We start from the raw sequence: 17,612 nt of genomic DNA, 5'->3' as shown, positions 1-17,612 counted from the left end.
GCAAATTTATGCAAGGAAAAAGACAAAGCAAAACAAAAATAACGTAATAAATAAACTCCGTCCACTATGAACTCACTTTTCATCTATACCTGTGAATAAACTGCGTTATAATGAACAAGATAGAACATACAACTTTTCAGTTCTGTATCCTACTCTTTTTTGTACATCCTCAAAATGAATGATTAGTATTCCCCCATACTTCTTTCTACTGCATCATTGTACAGTAAGTCACCACTAAGCTGATCATGCCACCATTTAAAAAATCTTCCCACGATTCTTTGAATCATCCCATCTGATCATTGAAACATCAGTAGACATGCTCTACACGATATTAAGAAGGTGCCATCAGACTGGGGAGGGGGGGTATCTGATCAAGATCCCCAAGAAAGATGACTTGAGTAACTGCACAAGCTATAGAGGCATGACTCTTCCATCGCCCCCGGGCAAAGTGTTCCTCAGAGTCACCCTGAACAGAATGAAGGAACAAGTAGATGCTCTGTTGCGAGACCTGCAAGCTAGCTTCCACAAAAATAGATCCTGCACAGATCAGATTCCAACAATGCGCATCATCATTAAGCAGTCAATGGACGGAACTCCTCCTTCTATGTCAACTTTATCGCCTATGAGAAGGCATTCAACAGCGTGGACGAAGAGAATCTTTGAAAACTCCACTACAGTGTGCCAGATAATCCCATAAGAGTCATCAGAAACTCTTACAATTAAATGACCTGCAAGATAGTCCATGGAGGACAACTCACAGAAGCCTTCATATTGAAGACTGGATTATGCCAGGGTTTTTTGGTTTTCCTTTTCTCTTTGTGCTAGCCATAGACTGGATAAAGAAGACAGCCACAGTAAAGAGAAGAAATGGGAACCAGTAAACACCTTTGACACATCTTAATGACCTGGACTTTGCATATGACCTGGCCTTACTCTCCCATACTCATCTGCTGATGCAAGAGAAAACAGACAATGTGGCAGCCACATCAGCACAACATGGCCTCATCATCCACAGGGGAACAACCAATATCCTGAAGGCTAACACAGCCAGAACAACTGCTGTCACTCTTGCAGGCGATAGCTGGAGAGTCCTGGTTGATGGCCTATACCCCAGGAGGGATAGTACGCATAAGTAAGTATTCCAATCATTTAGTTTTTTCAAGTTTCTCTTTTACACATTGCAGTGTTATGCATATCTTGCAGCCATGACTCAAATGTAGGTATGTTTTCTGTTTTCCAGTATCTGAGGATCCCTATATTTGCAAATGAAATTAATTGGTCTGTTCATCATATCTCCTAAGACATCTAATTCTGTGATTAGTCCTAGGGTCCACCATTTCTCAGAGGAATGATGGAAGAAGGGGAAGGGAGTGAAGCAGTGGAAAAAAGCACTGAAAGCATAGGTCGGCAACAAAATCCTGCGAGGCATCCAACACAGCCATTATGGGAGAACTTAGAGAAAGTCTTTCAAAACTAGGAAGAGATAGAATCTTGTGCGATCGTTGAGCAGGCAACTTAGAGCCAGCTTACTCTAATCTGTGACTCAGTAAACTCCAATGTGGTGACCAACTTATAATGAGGAGCACACCTGTATTCCAAGTCCTGTCCTAAATGGGAAAGGACATGGCAGAGTGAATCTAAATCGAACTACAGAACTGGCAGGAGAGGCTAGCAGTGTGCTCCCATCGTTGATTCCTGTTATGGCTCCTGTGAACCCCCAAGCTGACGAGCTTTTGGAGACGCACCTGCGCGCCTAAGAGGCAACAAAGCCTGTGACCGTTGTTTGGCGGCCTTCTCTGGCACCCCAGAACTTTTCTCTACTGATGAGGGATAGTATCCCGAAACACGAGCCATGTCTCGTGTCTAGAGATACTGGAAATATCAAGTACTTACTTGCACCAACCTTCGTGAAACACTCACAAACTTTTTCCCAACTCTTCAAGTCATACGCACTACATATACCAGAGTGCAGAGGGGTGATTCGGCGGAGAGGCTAGCAGTTTGCTCCCATCGTTGATTCCTGTTATAGGGCTCCAGTGAGCCCCCAAGCTGACGAGCTTTTGGAGACGCACCTGCGCGCCTGAGTGGCAACAAAGCCTGTGACGGTTGTTTGGCGGCCTTCTCTGCCACCCCAGAACTTTTCTCTACTGATGAGGGATATATCCCGAAACACAAACCATGTCTTGTGTCTAGAGATACTGGAAATATCAAGTACTTATTTGCGCCAAGTCTTGGTGAAACACTCACAAACTTTTTCCCAACTCTTCAAGTCATACGCACTGCATATACCAGAGTGCAGAGGGGCGATTCGACGGAGAGGCTAGCAGTGTGCTCCCATCGTGGATTCCTGTTATAGTGCTCCTGTGAGCCCCCAAGCTGATGAGCTTTTGGAGACGCAACTGCGCGCCTGAGAGGCAACGAAGCCTGTGACATTGTTTGGCGGCCTTCTCTGCCACCCCAGAACTTTTCTCTACTGATGAGGGATACTATCCCGAAACAAGAGCCATGTCTTGTGTCTAGAGATACTGGAAATATCAAGTACTTACTTGCACCAACCTTCGTGAAACACTCACAAACTTTTTCCTAACTCTTCAAGTCATACGCACTGCATATACCAGAGGTCAGAGGGGCGATTCGGCGGAGAGGCTAGCAGTGTGCTCCAATCGTTGATTCTAGCACCAACAAACAATGTTGCCACTCCACAACGAAACAAAGTAGACAGCCATCTTGAATTAGAACATAGCAGGATAAAGAAGAACAAACTGAAAGGGAGGTATTTTAGATAGGACTAAAATTAATAATAGCATTAATAAGAAAAAAACAGTGTGATGCTGCTACAAAAGGTTATCTACCAGTGTATCAAGTTTTTATTATTGACCTGGAACGATATAGTGTGCAGAAAACTAACACCACAAGATTATGGAAATCTAGGTGGGAATTGACATGAAACAGAAGCTCAGGCTACTTATCTCTGCACATTGGCATGGAGTATCAGTGATGTGCCGGTGCAGGAAGCACCCCACAGATACTCAGACATGCAAAGATGAAGGGACAAGAGCAAGAACTCCTCGGTGTTTTAACAAAGGTTTGGAATATAGCGGCAAGACAACAGTCCACCGTTTTTATTATCTATATAGAAGACGAAACTAAACCAAAAAGTAGAATCATTCTGTCCCAAAGTTAGGCTTCTCATGTAATTTTTAAAGGAACTGAGTTTGTGTTCCATAGATGGTCATTTTTGGAAACAAGGCTTCAAGCCCACTTGATTGTTTGGGAATTACTTATGAAGACATTATGTTCATTATACCTTTATGGTTCTGCCGTACTATGGCAGATTACCTTTGAATTTTGGCAACCAGGCATTACTAAAGTAAGATATCTTACATCTCTGGATCAAGAGGAGATTCGGTGGTTGGTGCAGATAGTATACAAAGGTGGCAGTGATACAATAATAATACATACAGACAATCGAGTGGGAAAATTCTAGGAATTGATGGGGTTCATTTCATCTATCATCGCTATAGTACATGAAAATCCTTATAAATCGCTGAACCCAATTGGTTTAATTTTGATTGTTAGGACAAAGCACATTTACCAAGGATGTCCAAGAAGTCTCAAGAAAAGAAACTCCTTTTGAAATTATGAGGTTATGATTTTAAAAATATGATAAACACAAATAAGAAAGCACAGCCAGCAAATGAGGAAAATATGCAGTCAAATCATGCAAGCAGTTGCACAACAGTCCTGAGGGCCTAATTATGATCTTCTAAGATGGGATGCCCCGGTCCAAACATGATGAATATCCTATCTGCTGTGTTACAAGTTCCATAGGAAACACGTTTGTGTCAGAGTTTCCCATCCACCAAGATCGTAATCAGGCCCCTAGTCTCCTTCCCTTTTGTATCTGAAAGGGCATGACATGAATACTTAAATACAATCTAAGGGGGAAATGAATCTTTATCAACATCTAACACTTTTAATTAGGGTTATTATATTGTACAATATTTTACTCTAAAACACAGAAAATAATAGTTATAATAATCTGGTCTATTGGATGGGAACGGCACGATTTAAAAGAAGGTTATTGTCTCTAATGGTTTATTGCAAAGGTGAATATTAGCACCCTTGGTGTTTTCATTACTGCATTCAATCAATCAATCAGGATTTATGAAGTACGGATAATCACCAGCTAGGGTATACAGCCGCTTACAGGCCCTGGAGGTTTATTCGAACAGCTAGGTATTCAGGGTCATTCAGAATTCAGGAAGTGAGGTGGTGGTCGGATGGTGCGTAGGGAGGCTGTTCCAGATCTTTGCTGCAATGTGGGAGAAGGAGCGTCCTCCGCTGGACAAGTTAAATAGTCTTCTCGATGGATGGTGGAAGTTCAGGAGGTGGCTAATTTAGGCAGGTCCTTGGTTTTGTAGATTCTTGTGTATGTGGGCCAGCAGCTTGAATTGGCATCGTCTCTGTAAGGGAGACAGTGGAGTAGCCTCAGGTGGGGTCTGATGTAGGTTCAATGTCCTAACAGTATTAATGTAAAGTGTTGCACTTACATTCAATACTGAATTGCATTTACTGTAGAACTAGGAATCATATACACGTGTGTGCCTTAGCTTTAATAAATTGAAATATAGTCTTTAACGATTTGATAAACCTTCCTCACACTATTAAAATGTATTTACATTAGAAATCAGAGAGATTTATCTAAACATATGCACATTTGTTTTCGCATTGGTATTCATAGTGTAGTTGTTAGTTAAACTTTTATTAGTGTATTCAAAGTTACTTTACATTTACGTAAAGTGCCATGTGAATCAAATGCTGAATTTATGTACTTACATGTATTATACATTTGTATTAATGTACACTTTTGAATGAGATGATTAACTTAACTTAGCTAGGTCTCTGTTTCTTTCTGCATCAAATACTGTTTTCCCTTTTCTGCTTGCATGTCTTTTCTTTGCAGGTACGTTCACATGGGTTTTTAGTTTGAGAATAGATGTAATTCTGTACTAGTGATAGAGACCTTGAGAAGAAGACCTTAACAAAGAACATGGAGAGCTAGAGCGTTAACTGCTGCAGGTGACGAAGGATAATGTCGTTCTCAGGACTGGCCTAGGAGAGTTTGCTAACGTCGAGCTCACAACGTAAGAATGGAAGGGACAATAGAGCCCCTGATGATGTTATCAATTGGTGTTACTCAGACAATTCTTGTAATATTAACTAATGTTCTTACAAGATTATGTTCCCCACTTTTCCTTTGGATTTTGAGAGGTACAGACCTCTATTCTTAACCCTTTGATTCTAAGCTGAGCAAGGCTTAGGATAACACTTATTTCTCTATCCCTAGATTACTCTTGACCTAGCTTCTGAAATGCTGACACCTACCTGCATATATTCTGACAATTTCCTCATTTTTTCATTTCCCTGACTTTGTGAGCCTCCTTTAGATTAATCACCTTTAATAATTTTAGATTCTAGATTAGAGGACCTCAGGGATTACTCATTTTTTCGAACAAAGATCGAATACTCTTCTCTGAGCATCAGATTCTGCTGTTAATGGTTTATATTGCTGTGACTGAACTTCTTGTTTCTCTCATACTGATGTGCCTGAATGTCTTCAGGAGTTTTGGCTATCCAGTTATATGCATTGTACTTTATAACAAGTATTACGATTGTAGCAGTACATTTCTTATGCTTGAGAAAGAAGACTGTTAAATTAATACTTTTATTGAAAACACCCGTCTCTATTTTCTCAGCCCCTCTGATGAAACGAAGCATGCATGATTGACTGAGTAAAATAGCTATCTATTGTTTCCGCGACTCTAGAGATTGATTTCTTATTATTGGGAAACAAAGTTGTCATGTTTATGCGGTTGTCAGAAACTAATCCCTTCTTGTTTATTCGAGAAAGTTTCTAGTGACTTCTGAGGTAGCTGGCACTCACAATTAAGTCTAATATATTCGGTAGAGACCTAGTCAACCTCAGTCCTACGTCTAAACTACAGTATATATTATTCCGATGCGCAGAGCCTATTGGGAATATAGGAACTGCACTACAAGATGGAGGAGACAAGAGGGTGAAATGGAGAAACCATGGGCAGAGGTCATGAGAGAATGTGGCAGTCTGTGGATGCTGCTTTGCACAAGGTTACATAGTGAGCTTACATTGCTTGATTTTTACTCTGCGCCTTTAGAGCACTAGAAGACAATGCTCTTTACCATTAATGTAATTTCACTCAATTGCACTTCGAATATTGTCCAGCCAGTGGCACTCATAAACTCTGATTTTTTGTCTGGAGAATATTCAAAACTGATTGCCTGCTGTTCATCTTAACTTTAAACCTACCAAGATTGAGTTTACCTCATCAACAGCATCATGCTACAACATCAAATCCAGGACTGGCTCAACAACACAAGAGCTTTTTAATCTTCTACCAATGCTTCTCATTTTATTCCTACTACCCAGGCTGCCATCTCTGCTCTTTTCTTCAAGGACTATATGAAACTGAAAAGCCATAATCACTTTATTTCTTCTCGTTACTGTTCCTTCCTGCACAAAAACAATTCTGCCTGCAGTGCAGGCCGCCTTGTACAATGGTGCAAGGGAGCCTGTGTTGACACCTTTAGCAGCCTCAAGTGCGTCTCCGCAGACAGAGAGCTGAATAGCGCCATATGTGAGGAGATATTGCACTATTCAGCACCCTCACTTCTCACAACACAGCGCAGCAACTCTGCTTATTTCCCTGCGTTGCTTGAACTTTTGATAAATATACCTCTTACTTATAATCCCAGATAAGGTGCACACCTGGAGGCCAAGCAAACAATCTGATGTAACACACACTTAACGTTTATCAAATTTAAGCAGGCTGAACTTTATATACAGTTGGAAACATGACTTTTTTGCAATGTTTGTTACATTGTTCTATAATTTCCAGATCACCAAATGAATATCGGAAGCAAAAATAGCGTGTGGACAAAATATCATCTAAAAAATTTCAAAGACCATCAAGAAGAAAAGTGCAAAAAGGTAAGTATAGATGTTCTATTCCTAACTGTATATCTATATACTTTGAATATTTTAACTTATATATATATATATATATTTATATATATATATATATATAAGTTAAATCATGGATACAGTTAGAGTTTGGAGGGAATTTCCCTGAGCACTGCATGCTGATTTATGTTTTGTTAAGGAAGACAAAGAGAAGGTTTTAATGTCTGGATGGTAGCGGAATTAACCTTGAGTGAACCTGCAACCTGTTCAACATGAGATATAAATGGAATTATTCTTGGTAAAGGCTACGCTATGTACGAGGGCTGCGGTGACAACAAGGTTGTAATTTTGCCAAAAACAACATTGAAGTACCAAGTAGGTGAAAAAAGCAGTGATGGTGGATTCTGGGCATTGTGGTCCGAGTGCTACAATGTAAGACAATTGGGAAACTGTGCAGTGATGGGACACGATTATAATGAAAATACTTGATTTTCAAAGGATTTTCCTTATATAAATAACAAAAAAGTACTTACTGTGACTGCACGAAAGAGATAGCTACTTGCATTTATGTTTAAACACCCACTGCCGCTTTAATTGATTTAATTGAAATGGTGGACATCAGTCCTTCTTCAATGTTTTTAGCTACGTTTTAAAAAGCTAACAAACCCATCAAGAGAAAACTGTGCATATGATTAAGCCTCATGTGAGGTGAAACGCGTCATGCTGCTTCTGTCTCGAAATAAAATCTGAAATGATGCAACAGCATGCTGTAGTGGCCTGTTTCATGTTGCGAAGAGTTGCATGTGTTTTGTGGACATATATATATATATATATATATATATATATATATATATATATATATATATATATATATATATTTATGCGTAATATTTCGTCCTCAGCTTACTCCACCACAACACTTGTAGTAAGTTCGACGTAGAGACGAGACGAGACCCAAATCTTGGTGTTAAAGTTTTATTGCACCCAACACCAGTCTGCCATGACGCGTTTCGGCTACAACAGCCTTGATCACATGACGCAGTCATGGGGCCTGGCCACCATTTTTAAAGTGCATAGTGCGTGATGGAAATAGTAGACATACTATCACATATGAATTGCAGTGTTAGCAAAGACATTAAAACCAACGTAAAGTGCTATCAGTGAAATACTTTGGAAAGCAAGTTTTAACTGTATAAATACAGAATTAATGTATCTTGCACTGAACTTGCATTTAGCAAATATTGAGAAATGCACACAGTATATACAGCCCAAATCTTAAGTGGAATTGGCTGGAATTGTAGACATGTCATAAATTGTAAACCGTATGTTACATAAATAGAAACAACGATAAAAACAATTAAAAAACATTTAGATCAAATACAATGTTTTCTAAAATCAATTCATAATGATAAAATTACATGTTATATATATATAACCCAGGTAGATATATGTGGAGTTATATATAGTAAAACTTTGCTGACCTACGGAAACTTACCTTCACAACATTTTTGTCCTCGATATTCTTGACATAATATTTTGTCCCACAGTATCTTTGTTTCCGATATTCTCTCTAAACACTGTGGGGCTCATTTATGAGCCCTTGCATCACTTTTGCGCTGCTGGTGCGTCACTTTTTGTGACTCACCAGCAGTGTAAATAATGTGCCTTTTTGCACCATATTTACAAAGTGAGCATCTAGGTAGATGCGTCACTTTGTAAACCCCTACGTCACATTATATCTGCGCCAGGTATAATGTATGCAGGGGGGCATTCCCTCGCAAGTAAGCCTCGTAGAAGTGATGCAGTGAAATCTATAAGATTTCACTGCGCCACTTCGAGGACGCAATCACTATCAATGGCATGGCGTAAGACTGACGCAGGCACATTTCATATGGGCCTTGCCCATCTGTAATGACCAATTGCTGGAGTTGTGTCACTTTTGTGACACACTAGGGCAATGCATAATTTGCCCTACAGATATGTTAGAAATATTGACGTGTCTGTAACTCCTTGCGACATGATGCATCATACTGTAAATATTGGTGACGCAGGGAGGGCGCAAGGAAAAGTGGCGCATCGCTGTTTTCTCGCAGCGATGCGTCACTTTTCATAAATGAGGCCCTGCATATTTTGTACTATTACATGGATTTCTGCATTCTAAACTGCCCGGTTTATGGGCCTTGCCATGGTCTGCTACATGTGGATGCACTTCTACTGAGGATTGCAAAAGGCAAAAATTGTGCCGTGCAATGCATTTTATTCTCTGCTTTGGTCCATTTAGTATAATTGAAAAACCGTGTGCGTTGTTGGAAATCCATCCTTAATGTAAACAGCGTTTTGGACCCATTACCCTTGTCTCAAAGCCAGGAGCTCAATCACACAAATATAACATTTTGCATTGTATCCTAGAACTGTGGCTTTGAACTAAAACTGTAAAGTCAATTTAACTGGAGGCGGGCAATACCTTCCAGCCAGTCAGTCAATCCAAGCAGCAGAAGAGCAAGAGAGATTGCTGTGTAGAACTAAACAAATGGAGCTCGGCATTTTCGTTATTTTCTTCAGGGGAGAAATTAGAGTTGGAAATTAGACCCACAGTTTTGATTGTATAATTTATTACATCAGGATGTGCTTCTTTCGATTTCATAACATGAAAATAATTCCTGTCTTCTGTTTCCATCTGTCTATCATGGGGCAGTTATTAACTCTTTCATGGAATATACCAACTCCCTATACTCATGCTCTCTAAATACACCTCCTCGTAGGTTAAAGGTCGTACAAGACTTTTCCCTGAGTCAAGATTGTGGACATTACGCCAGTGACTAAGCAATTTTACACTGTTCACTTAACAATGAAAACTGAGCAACCTGTGCCAAATAACTTTGGCACTTATTGAAAACAACATTTTGCACAAATGCTGATGCACATTTGCTGAGTAACTACTGCAATTCTTTAACTATGGCCTATTAACTTGAGGAAGAGGGTACTGTGCAGCTAGTAGCCATCTTCGTTGGCGCCCTGTCATAAACACTAGTAGATTTAGTATCAACCGGCTGGCTTACTTATTGGAATGGCACTGCTCAATGCCAACATGCTATTTCATTGTTTGTCACTATACTGAGGTCGACAATATGAACCTACATAAATATTACATCCATTACGATGGGCGTGGTTTGCTGGACAATGTTGGTGGATGATTGAGCCTACAACTCCACATCGGTTCGGCTCATATCCCGAGCATTCAGCTGCCCTAGGGTGCCAGACAGAGCACCGGGGGTGGGCTCCCGCCAAAATCAGAGTCTGGGGGCACCCTCTGACAGAGGTGGATCAAGAACCTCTAGAGTGCCTGCTGAACCCAAGACGGCAGAGCGCGCCCGAGTTGCGCTCTGAGCCCTTGAGCCACACTAAGTGGAAAATACCACTGCATTGTCCATCGGGGGTTCTGAGACTCTTGTGGCACACCCTTCTCACCCTTCACAGAGCCTAACACCACAGTGGTGAGCCACAAAAGACCAGTGGTGGTGAGCAGTAGACCTGTGTGCCATGATGGGCCGGAGGCTGGTGCTTCTCCAGGGAGTTCCCCGCTGTAAGACGGGAGTGAGGAGGCCGACCTGCCGACTTGAGTACAACATTGTTTTCTGGCCCCAGAGGCAGTGGGGGCTGGTGGTGGACAGGAGGGACACTGTTGAATGGCCTGGACACTGTGCAGAGCCTGAACAGAGCTGCTGCAGCTCGCGTGGCACTGAGGGTTCCACAGAGGCCAAGAGAGCAATGCGGGCCTGCGCTGTGCCACCAGCGATGAGGCGCTAGACCTTATGAAGGGACAAATAGTCTCTGACTTTGATTTTGGAGGCCCCGGAGCATCTGACACTCTGCTTCTGATTTCGGCAGGTTCCTTGTGCCGCAACAGAGTGACGGAAAGGGAATGGCGGCGGTGATCAGCAGGGATGTGTGCTGCAGACGAGCTGGTGCTTCACCAGGATGGCTCCTCTTGGGTGGTCGTTGCTTCACGAGGGTAGTGGGTCGACTTCCTGCCACCTGCACAAGGGCATTGATTCCCGGGCCCTCTCTGGCGGCCTGTACACCCTGCAGAGCCTGGCTAAGGAGAGGCGCTGTGATCCTGGGCTCTCACAGCCATAACTTCTGCAGCAAGTTGGTGATTACGGAGAATGGGACCCCCCTCCAGTTGTGCAGCCCATCAATGATATAGAGGAGGCTTGGTGCTCTTGCAGGTCTACCCCACCACATTGACTGTTGCAGGGGTAGTAGGCCTGGCATCTCTACAATGGGAACCATCCTGGAGTGGTTCAGACTGGGCCCAGGTGGCCTCCATTGAGACGAGGAGCTTGGTTCATGGTGTAGGTCAATGCTGACCTTTTGTTTGGCCAGGCCCCCTGATGCTCTCCTATGATTGACGCATCCTGAATTGTACTGCTGCAGGGGGTGCCCGGCTCAAGCAAAGGATTGTGATGAGGCTATGGGCAGCCCCTAACTTTTTGTGTGGATGACCAACCCTGTGTGCCCCTGGTCATTGGTGAATGGCCTTGTTTACAAACCCTTGAAGGGGCGATCTGTGAGCAAGAGTGCATAGTTTGAACTAGTGAGGGCCTGGCCTCTTCTCCATCCTGTAAATCCAAGACCTGGGGGCTGGGGCCTCCAGCAGTGCTTGCGGATAATCTTTGAAACAACAACTTGCCTGAGGAAGGTATCTGCTCACTACCACCTCCTCTTCAGGCTCAGCTGAACAAGATATGTGAGGCTATTGTGGACACTAAGGACACCCTCCAGAGTGAAATAGGCACAATGTCTGCTGAAATGGGGCTGTTACGTTCAAATCACCACAACCTGGCTGGTAGAAAGGGGCTAAAAAACATATTGAGAAGCTCAGGCCGGCCCAGCAGGAACTGGCCGCCCAAGCCACAGGCTTGGCGAAGAGGGAGCGGGTGCTAGAGCGCTGCGGTGAAGACGCTGAGGAGCATAACCAACTCAATAACATTCGGATTGTAGGCCTTCCTGAGGGGACTGAGGGTGGGGATGCGTTGACCTACCTGGAAACCTGGTTGAAGAATGTGGTTCCCCGATGCAGCTAACCACATTCTTCACACTTGAGAGGGTGTACCGAGTGCCGGTCTGCCCACCTGCCTCTGGACAGCCACCTAGACCAGTGGTGGCTAAACTACCCGATTGCAAAGACAAGGATGTGCTGTGGCAGTGGTCCAGGGCAGATGGCCTGCTTCAGGTGGGGAACAGTAAGGTGTTGCTGTCCCCGGACTTTACAGGTGAGGTTCAGTCACAGAGAGCCATTTTTTTGGCTGTGAATCTGGCCCTGCAAGTGGGAGCATACAGTATTCATTGCTATTACCGGCACGTCTCAAAATCATGTTGGACGGCAAAGTTCACTTTTGCAATGACCCAGATGAGGCCTGGGCTTGGCTAGAGGCCTACAAGCTAGGGGGTAAAATTGTAGAGATTCAGGCTGAGGGCCCGGCCACTATCCATAAGTCCAGAAATCACACCGCAATACTCCCGCTGACGGCTGCTCAAGAAGCAGGCCAGGTCCCAGACAGAGCTGGAAAGAGTGGCATCGCTTATGGCGGAGATCGCTGTGCTCAGCCACAAGGGCCCAGATGGATGTGAGTCCTCTGGCCTTTGCTCTGGACAGTAGGATTTGAATAACTCAGTGCAGGGCGTGGCAACCTCCCAGATCTGACGGTGCAGACTGCTGGGGAACTTATTTGACCACTGGGGCGCTGCCAGATGATGGTCTGTGCAGTTTGGTGACTATTGAGTGCTGTTGCTGCAGGATGGGTTGCATCCCAAGGCATCCCAATGCCTTGTATAGATGGGACCCCCTCCGCTCGCCTCCCACATGTGTACTGTTACTCCTGCTCTGCTGGTACCGGCCTATGCAGACGGCGGGGGACGTGTTACACTCCTACCACATGTGGCGGTGGAGTCCCAGGGTGTGACATGCAGACATCTCAGGACTGCTGCGATGTAGATTTTTAGTTTGTTGTTTGGTTTCCACTTTCCCTTTAGGAACTGTTTGTTTGTTGGACAACATAAAGAATGGGATGGTTCCAGACTAATTTTATGCACCCCCTCAGGTTAAGTGGCCTATAGTCCTGCTTGCTCACATTGCCACATAAGTAACCCTACCCCTAGTAAGGTAACAAATGGTTTGGGCAACCTCAGAACATAACAACCCTGACTCCTCAAGGAAGTGTGGTAACAGATGTTGAACCTATTCGCTCAGTCACTTGTGCATACCCAGAGAGATACACAAGAAATACACAAAGGGGTGCTTCATATTTATTGAACCATTGTGATTCTTCTATAAAATATATGCGCTCTAATGATTAATAGACTTAAGCAGATAAAAGTGATTAGTAGTTTGAGAACAGTGAAAAGGATAAACAATTCCACCATTGTGCTAAAACAGTGTATATATACTGGCATCTAAGTACAATGGTCCTTATTTACAAAGCCCTTGTGGTGCTGGTACGTCACTTTTTCCCATTTTAAAAGTGAGGCACCGACGACCCAATTGGCTTGTAAATAAGCCCCTATGTATAGTGTACTCCTACTATGATCTCCCTAACCTAGTTGCCTAGGGTGGGTGATCTGACAAGAATCCCCTACTGGATGATCTAACTTCCCATTACCTGTGAGTGAATGTGTTCAGGTCCCCGTCTTGGTCACAAGTTGGACATCCCTCCTCGCAGAGGGAACACAGGAACCAGCTGGCTGGCTGACAACAGCGAACCTGCAATGGCAGCAGAGTTCTCCTCTCCTTTGACCATGAAAAGGTGTGTGTATTTATAATAATAATATCCCTGCTTCCATATTGAAGTTTTCATCCGGGTTGACATTATTTATACTCTTGTGAAAATTTGCACAGTGTATGTTTTGGCCATGTAGTAAATGTTTAAGGTGAGGTGAAAGTGTACTTAAGAAGTGGAATTGTAACCAATGTGGTTTTGGAGACACTAATCCTGCACTGTCATGCAAGAAAATCCGTGCCATAATTTATCATGTAGCAAAGAAGGCAACTTAAGAAATATGTGCATGTAATATGGCAGTCTTTCTTCACAGACCTAAAGTGACAAGTTGAGCGCTTGCCCCCATCCAATGGGTCTCTGTTGAGAACGAAGCATCATGACTGCACCACAGTTGTTATCCTTACTGTTTGGTCAGCCAGGTGTTGCTGGACTGCCTTTGGAAGGGGTTGTTTGGGGAATTTTGGATTGTTTTTTGTCTCGGGTTTGCTGTGCGTACTTGCTTGTTGGTTTTGGGGGTGGAAGCTCAGAGTGAGATTGGGTCTACCACTGAGATGTTTTTCCAATGGCTGACATGCACCCAGGACGTAAGCTCCTGACTTGGAATATTAGAAGAATGGGGTCCACAGCTAAGCGACACAGCATATACAGCTATCTTGGACGTCGGGGTTCATATAGCCATGTTGCGGAAAATGCATTTAAGGGGGCTAGAGGGGTTGCGCGACCTTGTCCACGCCCTCCTTTGGCTGTGGACAAGGATCCCATTTGAGACACAGACCACTATCATAGACAAGTAAGGTCGCTGTGTGTTAGTCTCAGGCAGTAAGGTAACACTGGAGAGCCTTTATGCTCCAGCCAAGCCAAGACCAGATCACATTTCTTGACTTGCTGTCTACTTCCTTTGAACTGGGGTGGCAGAGTGAGCTAAAGAATGGTGATGGATTAAACCCAGATCAGTTGACTAGGGGTGAGTGTTTGATTTGCTCAAGCGCTCCGTCCATCATCCCCTTTTGTATCGCTTTGTCCGCCCTAAGTTGGCAGGGTATGCTCAGACGTGAGTCCCTTGCTCACTTTGCCACTGGATTCAAGATAGCCTGGCTGATGAGGATTTTGAATCCGAAACCAGTCCCAGGATGCTTGTTTCCGGTCCAGGGAAGACATAGCTTGGCATTTCGGCTGGACTGTTCCCATGAGGCACAGGGTCAGACTGATTTGCATATGGCCATGTCTGAACTGGGGTGGCAGAGTGAGCTAAAGATTGGTGATACATTAAACCCAGATCAGTTGACTGGGGGTTGAGTGTTTGATTTGCTCAAGCGCTCCGTCCATCATCCCCTTTTGTTCGCCCTAAGTTGGCAGGGTATGCTCAGACGTGAGTCCCTTGCTCACTTTGCTACTGGATTCAAGATAGCCTGGTTGATAAGGATTATGAATCCGAAACAGTCCCAGGATGCTTGTTTCCGGTCCAGGGAAGACATGGCTTGGCAGTTCGGGCTGGACTGTTCCCATGAGGCACAGGGTCAGACTGATTTGCATATGGCCATGTCTGAACTGGGGTGGCAGAGTGACCTAAAGAATGGTGATAGATTAAACCCAGATCAGTTGTCTGGGGGTGAGTGTTTGATTTGTTCAAGCGATCCGTCCATCATCCCCTTTTGTATCATCTACTTCCTTAGGGCATCTAGATGCAGATGCACTACTATTGAAGGGAGATTTTAATACTGTCCTTAACATCGATCTCAATCGTTCGTCCCCACCTTTGCCGGATGTAGTGATCCACAGGTTGACGGCGGGGTTCCGATATTGGCTGCAGGCTTGGGGGCTTGAGGATGATTGGAGGACTCAGTATGGGGAAGTGAGGGTCTATTCGTATTACTCACACCTGCGCTAACTGCAGACATGGCTGAATCATTAAGTTTGTTTGTCGAGTCGATACATGACACAGACAGCATACTTAAGCTGCACCTTTTCGGACCATAGCCCATTGTAAATGAGTATTTAACCACAAGACGTCCATCAAGCCATTCTTGTGTGGCGGCTTAACATGGCTGCCCTCGCAAATGCCCCCTAAAGAGACTCCCTGATGGTAGCTCTAGTGAACTATTTTGATCTCAACCAGGGTACAGTCTCCAGCTGCTTAACTGAGTGGGAGGCTTCCAAGGTGGTCATCCATGGACACTGCTTGGGTCATTCAGTGATTGTGTGTTGGGAACTCGATGGAAAGCTCTGCAAGCAGGAGCTCAAGAAACTTGGCCAGAGCCTAAGTGAAAACCCAGAAAAAAACACACACATGAGGGGTTCGATAGAACGCTATTCGGTAGTATTGGAGCAACTGCACAGGCTCAATACCAAGGAGTATGTTCTTTGGGCCCATGACTAAGAGGGGAAGGCTGAGAGACTGTTGGCCTGGCTTAGCTTCCCCCTGCTTCTATTAATGAGGCCTTTTGGAACTATTAGCTTAAGCTGTATAGGTGCCGACGGCATGGATAAGAAGTACCTGGGGCGGCTTCTGCTAGGGAAGCATGCAATGGTTTGTGGGGTCCTGTGACATCTCAGGGAATAAGGGTTATTATAAAAGATATTGCCACTGGCAAATTTCCGGGGCCAGATGGCCTACCTGCTGAGTTTTATGTGGCTTATGGTGAACTTCTGGCACTCAGATTGATGGAGGTATATACGACTGCTCACGAGAAGAGGGTGCTGCCAGCATCAACCAGGGAAGCTCTAGTGGTCATGCTCCCTAAATCAAAACCTCGCATATAACATCATTTGGGTTTTCCATTCTTAACATGGATTTAAAAATACCAAGTAAATAACTTGCACCCTGCCTGTTGCCACATTTCCAACTGTTCATTCATCCTGACCAAAACAGTTTTTTCAGGTATGCAATACTTCCCTTAATCTCTGGAATTTGTACCCTGTACTGTACCATCCCGAAACACTTTCTAAGCCTGCTGTGGTGATCAAGTCTGTCGACCTTCAGAAGGCGTTTTACATGGTCTGCTGGGATTTTTTGGAAGAGGTCATTTGGGTGAAGTCTCTAGGGGCTTCCTGGATTTGATGGGTATGACTGCTCTACACTACGCCAGTGGCCAGGTTGAGGATGGGTTCCACAGGTGTAGGACTTCGAATTCTACTTTTCGGCAGCTTTGTTTGAATGGGTGGCTCATTGGTTGGATGGCAAGTATCAGGAAGAGCTTGGCCGCATTGGCAGAGAGCCTGACCCGGGTGCTCTGCTGGCCTGACTGCTCCACCTGGCTGTTGGGGTCCAAAGGCTCTCTTGGTGGTGGCTCTACACTGTTGGCGATGCTGTGTCCAACGCATGGGTGGTCGGTCACTTTGGGCCCAGGTGCACCCGTTGGGCGGCCTCCCACATGGTGAACCACTAGTACACTTCTCGGCTGCACAGCTAAGCAAATGGACCAAGGTGGGGGTGGGTGATGATGGGAGACTATTTTTTAGAGGAGAGTCTTGATGCCTTTTTGGGGGCTAGCAGGACACTATAAACTGCAGCCAGGTGAGTTCCTGACATATAACGCCTTGAGTTGAACATTTTGAGACCTATGGAACAGTGTCGAGGAACTGCCCCCCCAATGCATGATGTCCTTCAACTCCTGGTGACGATAGGGTTGAACTTTCATTTAATGACCTGACTTTATAGGCTCTTAATGAGATGGTACAACACCCACTGACTGTACTCAAGGAGTGGTGGGAGGAGGCAACGGGCAGAGAGCTCACAGATGGCGAGAGGTATCATATAGTGAAATACCCACAGAAAGTGTTGCATACCAGGCATTTGAAATATATCCAGTTTAATCATGCTTGCATAAACT

At 44.3% G+C, this 17,612-nt stretch overlaps 1 protein-coding gene across 1 annotated transcript in view; it reads left to right on the top strand.

Moving 5' to 3' along the window:
- The window catches only part of LOC147730589 (uncharacterized), a 254,656-nt gene that overhangs the window by 156,445 nt on the left and 80,599 nt on the right, over positions 1–17,612 (top strand). Inside the window, exon 3 of the mRNA XM_086958609.1 lies at positions 6,939–7,030. The gene's annotated coding sequence lies outside the window, so the exon portion shown is untranslated. The remainder of the gene's footprint in view (positions 1–6,938; positions 7,031–17,612) is intronic.

This window comes from Lissotriton vulgaris, chromosome 2_1 (genome assembly GCF_964263255.1).
Source record: "Lissotriton vulgaris chromosome 2_1, aLisVul1.2, whole genome shotgun sequence".
Classification (NCBI taxonomy): domain Eukaryota; kingdom Metazoa; phylum Chordata; class Amphibia; order Caudata; family Salamandridae; genus Lissotriton; species Lissotriton vulgaris.
The sequence above is the reverse complement of the archived record's forward strand: the minus strand, read 5'-3'. Positions and strand labels throughout refer to the sequence as shown.